The sequence below is a fragment of the Paramormyrops kingsleyae genome, chromosome 24, assembly GCF_048594095.1.
Source record: "Paramormyrops kingsleyae isolate MSU_618 chromosome 24, PKINGS_0.4, whole genome shotgun sequence".
NCBI lineage: Eukaryota > Metazoa > Chordata > Actinopteri > Osteoglossiformes > Mormyridae > Paramormyrops > Paramormyrops kingsleyae.
The window spans coordinates 17,211,314-17,216,943 of NC_132820.1; the positions used below are offsets into that span (position 1 = coordinate 17,211,314).

The 5,630-nt window shown below is 38.4% G+C and overlaps 1 long non-coding RNA gene across 1 annotated transcript; it reads left to right on the forward strand.

Moving 5' to 3' along the window:
- Nucleotides 1–245: 245 nt before the first annotated feature.
- LOC111846295 (uncharacterized) lies at nucleotides 246–4,275 on the forward strand. Its single transcript, XR_011985075.1, has 3 exons — nucleotides 246–402; nucleotides 2,579–2,662; nucleotides 2,891–4,275. It is a non-coding gene; the product is annotated as an uncharacterized lncRNA (long non-coding RNA).
- Nucleotides 4,276–5,630: the final 1,355 nt, after the last annotated feature.

Consider the following 5,630-nt stretch of genomic DNA (forward strand, 5'->3'; position numbering starts at 1 on the left):
TGACTTTCTTAAAAATAGTTATTTCTTGATGAAGGAATAAATCTATTTCAATGAAAGGTTGGATTTTTAAAAGTTTTTCAGTGTGACATGAAGCTGCTTCACCAAAAGGTGTATTTTTTTCTAACCCTTTTTACAAATCTTTTCATGGGGTGCCAATAATTTTGGAGGGTGCTGTATATGTAAAGTGCACAGTTATCAAGTGCAACATGGCAGCAAAACGTGATTTTCTTCCCTGTCAAAATACCCCCCCATCTCTGTATTGGAAGCTCAGACTGACTTCAAATGTATTCTGCTGTTACCTGTTGACCTATTCATAAACTGAAATACTCAATAGTTTGGCTGCACAAAGAGGATCACATGGAAGGGGGAGGATTTTATTTCACATTGTTGTATAGAAAACAGGTATGTAAATTTCATCCAGGCTTTTTTAGATTGCATGCATGATATGTCCCAGATAAGTTTAAGCTCCTTTTACATCTGGGTGAAATAAATATATTGCTGACAGTTCTGGAATCTATGTATAGTACTGGATTTAGGTCATGATTATAAAACATGTTTTAATAAATAGTTTATGGACATGTCTTATTTCTTTAAAAAATTGATTAGCATTTTGTCATGAAGAAAATCCTCGTCCATGAACATCATCTAACATCTAACACTTCTCCTTAACCAATGAAGAGGCACTTTAGTGATGCTGAGTGAACAAAGAACATTTAGTAATTACCTCACGAGCAGAAGGTGTCTGTAAAAATGTATAAATAGCAGTGTTTATAAAGGGATATGAAAATAAAAAAAAATTTCACTTTCTGTTCTTCCCTATGCCTGCCCTCGCCTCTTTCCCTGCCATGATATGACGCTCATTTACTAAAAAATACAAGCAATATTCTTTGCTAACAAATAAAGTTACAGTATGTTTGCCATTTGAGTACTTTTATTAGAAAGAATATGTCATATCTTGGACCTCCAGTAACCTCCAGCAGTTAAAACAGCAGAGAAAATTCAAGGCATTCTGTCTACAAGGGACATTAAACACTACTTTTCATGAGATGAAACAATTAATTAGTATTTTTACATACTTTTTCCATGTTATACAGGAAACATGAACATTTGACTTGTATTTTCATTTATAGTTGTTCACTCAACTTTCCAACGCTCAACAAGAATAAAACATCAGCAGTTTATGAAATAAAAGTGGCAAAAACATTTGACTGGTAGTGTATGTCTTACTCTGATGTTAGCTCCTGGTGTATCAGACACAGTGTGCAGGGAGCAGTGAATGAGGAGACAGAGCCTGTAGTAAGAAAGGCAGACACTGAGCCACAGCCCACAGAGAGTGTGCAGGGAGCAGTGAATGAGTAGACAGAGCCTGTAGTAAGAAAGGCAGACACTGAGCCACAGCCCACAGAGAGTGTGCAGGGAACGGTGTCAGGGTTAGAACCCATCCTACCCTGCCCTTCTTGTCCTGTTCTCCACCCTGTCTCTTGTCCTTCAGCCCCAGTCCGCTCTGCCAGTTTCTCAGCTTGCCACATGGCTCTACAGGTTGAGTGTTTGCCTGACGGATGGCAATTTCCCTGTTTATGGGTTCAAGGCTGGTTAATGATTAGCCTTATCTCTTTCTTCATATTTCAGTTTCTGTTCTGCAGTGTTCTATGTTTCCTTTTGAGTTTCTTGTTCTAGGTTTGCCCTCGTGTTCTGTTCTGGTTTTGTTGTACTTTATTTTCTTGTTTATATCCTAGTGTAGTATTTCCCTGTTTCCTTAGTTTCAGGTCTTTGGTTCCTTAGTTCTGTGTTCATTAGTATTAGTTGCTTCTCCTGTGTCTTGTTGCTCTCTGCCCTTGTTGAATGGTTGTTGCCTTTTGTTATTCCTTGTTATCAGTGTATTTAAGTGCTCGCCTTAGTTCATGGGAAGGGAAACTCCACACCAAATAAAACCTGATTTTAGTGATTCTCATAATGTACAATATACAGGGTGAACATAAAGTCTCTTTACAATTTCAAAAATGTATTACAAAGTCAAATGAAAAGACAGATATGTGGAAATTATTACAAAATCATTTGGCTCATTTAATACACCTCTATATGGGCACCATTAGTCGCATGAAGCACATCAAGACGGTGCTCCATTTCTTGCCATGTTCGCTGTAGCATACCCTCATCAGTGGTGGCAATGGCATCAGTGACCCTCTGCTTTAGATTAGTGATGTCCCGTACCTTTGTTTGCGATGTGATTAAAGTCTTTGATAACCACTGAGTACATAGAACAAATCTGATGAAGATATCTCATCAATTGCCTTTGTAATACATTTTTGAAATTGTAGAGACTTTTTGGACACCCTATATATATTACAAACGCTTTCTTTATTTTTTGAGAAAGAATACAGAACTGAATCCTACCTTGTAGCTTAACCCTTTAATTAAAGCAATAATTTCATTTATTTTTATATCTTCTGTTTATGAAATCAAGCATGCAAAGCTTTTTTATGTATTTTTAGTCTGATTTGTAGAAGTGAGGAGGCGAAATTCTTTCTGTGACGCAAAAATGTATGACAAAGCAGTCTATATAACGTGTCTGTTTCAGTGTAAGTGAAGCTGAAACTACAGCAAAAACTTGATTCACTGGTCTGAAGTGACTTTACTCTGAAGTGGATTTTCAGTTGAAGAGGTAAGTGTGCTACTCTGTGGTCTTATTCTGTTTCATTTGGTTTAGAATATAACATAAAATGTTAAAATTTATTTTTATAATAAAACATCATTAAAATTAAATTTAATATCTGAATTAACTAAATTTGACTATAGTCCATGTTTTCTTTCCAGTAATTATATTGATACTAAATTGTTCTTGCTTGTACAGAAAACAGCTGTTTATTAAAGCAAATTTACTGGTTTTCAGAGGAAAGTATGGCATGCATGGATGGATTTGCAGATGACTTCTGCACAGTTTTTGAATCCTCCTTGGAGCTTGACAAACGGAGACGTAGTAGGACGTACATCATGTACCATGGTACCACAGGAACAGCTGCATTAAGTATTAAGAAGCACGGATTTCAGCGGTCCACAGATGGCATGCTTGGACCTGGAGTCTATGTCAGTCGGAGCTTTCAGAAGGCCAGAGTCTTCCCGGCAAACCTACCCGTAGGTGAGCAGAGAGCTGTACTCAATCTGAGGGTTAGAGTAGGAAAAGTAAAGAAGATCGACCGGCAGGGACACCCCCTCCAAAAAACCTGGCATCAGCATGGATATGACACAGCCTGGGTGCCACCCAACTGCGGAATGGTTCCTATTGGCATGGAGGAAGATTGTGTTTGGGATCCCAGGAGGATCAAGGTTTTAGATATAATCTAAGTGTAGTTATTTAAACAGACATACAGATTATTCATTTTCAAGAAAAAAAAATAAAAATTTCAATGCTTTCAAAAAGTCTCGATGAAAATATGCCAGTAATAGAAGAGAGGGCATAACCCTCATCCTACCAGCAGGGGTATCTCACTTTAAAAAATAATAATAATAATTACATTTCATGACTGTCAATACATTTGTTCCTAATGATGTTAAATCATTGTTTTCTATTTCTGCTTTAATTACTGCTTTTTAAAAACACAAATGTTTTGGGGTCCCAGGGAACCCCAGTCAAAAGTGCCCATTTCCGCCTGTACAGTTTTAATAAATAGATAATGTTTGCTGTGGGAGCCAAAGCATTTTGTATGGTATTAATGTTGTTTCTACTATGTATAAAAGGTGTAAAGTATGGGACTGTTATAAATGATAAAGACTGTACAAGTATTGATTGATTAATTGATTGATTGATTGTTGATGTGTATGTACAATTTATGGGTCAAGGATGCGTTTCTTTATTCTTGATATGTTTGAAATCCATCACCTTAATGCGGGCGAGCAGGTCGTGCTTTTATTTTCAGGAAGTGTTGCGTGGCAGTTTTGAGGCTTTAGTGAGAGAATCGCCGTAGAGGCAAGTTTTTTTAAGAATGAACATATGTGGATCAGTGGGTTAGGGTTATGTGCCTGTAATCATGAAGTTGCCAGTTCAAACCCAGCCTCAGCACATCTGTGGGTCCTTGAGCAAGGCCCTTAACCCCCAGCTCCCTGGGCACCGCTACGGGTGGCTGTCCTTTATGGACAACTTACTCCACAAAGAGCAAGTTGAGGGAGCTGTAAAGACAGTTTCCCCATGGGGATCAATAAAGCATCTATTATTATTAACCAAACTTTAAGGTTTTTCTTGTGGAAGATTCTCTGGAATAAATATTTGTTTTTATCTTTCTTTTACAAGGAGTACTGTGGAGGTTTTTCTTTTTACAAGTGCGTACACATGAGTAAATAAACTGCTCCAAGTAATGTCAAAGACTTAATTAACAATTGCTAAATTCCCCACATTTGCCTAATTCAGAGTATCAGGGGGGTGGGGGCTCTCTGTCAGGCATTCTTAAGAAGAGGGACACAGATGCAGCAGCCACAGATTTCCACATGTGCTCTGCTTGTCCACAGCTCGTCGGCTTGCAAGTTCCAGGTCCTCGTGTAAGAACAACGGAGAAAATGAGGGTAAAATCCACAAGCGAGCAAGGAGACGGCAAAAAACATAAAAATAAAAATACAGCGTCCTCGAATCCTCAATTCCGTGAGTGGGAACAAATCCAACACAAAACATCCAAGGGTAAAATATATATTAATGGAACCGACTATTTTTTTCCCCCTTCCCTTGCCAATACTGCTACAACAAAATGTACCATCACACATTTATGGGCAATTTGGTTACTCCAATTAATCTCATCATGTTTTTGGAAACCAGAGTACGCAGAGGAAACCCCTCCACAACCAGGGAGAACATGCAAACTTCACAAACTTTGGAATCTAGGCAGAGACATGAACCCTGGTCCCAAAGGTGTGAGGTGACAGTGCTAACCACTGCACCACTGTGCAAAATACGATACATAATTTTTATTGCAGTCTATAGAAGAACTATAACAAGTATCCAACGAGCACTAAACTAAATACACAGACGCAAAACACAAGGGTGTCAGACGTGGAACTGTAAGATGCAAACACAGTGGGAGATTTACACAAGTTAAATGCACGAGGATTGGACAGGGTACACACAAGACACGGGCAAACACACGCGCAAAAATAGGGAAATAGTGTTAATGGTTGTAACAAGAACAAGGGCTATTTACAATTGCATGTGGGGCATGCTGGGACATGTGCCACGCTGGTGCTACAGTGTAGATTTTCATTTTGCAAAATTAGCAAATTAATTGTAATAATAATTATAATGCTGACAGCTATGTCACCTATGCTGACAGTAACTATGGTTTCTTCACCGTCAACCTTAAGGACGGCCAACAAGACGAAGATGGCGGCCTGCAGTTCCCCAAAGAGGAGGCAGAACAGCCTCCCCATGCCAGGTGAGAAGAAGCCATTCAGAAAGTCTCTGTTTTTCCTTAAGAAACTTTGGGGTATTTTCCTGCACCCTGTCCCCTTACCAGCCAGGACATCCACATTCCCCATGCTTCATTTTAATTAATGATTAAACCTTAACCTTGTTTTAAATTTCTTGTTATATTCTTATAAAAAAAGCAGAGTGGCTCAGAAATTATTATTTTTATGTTTTTTATTATCTG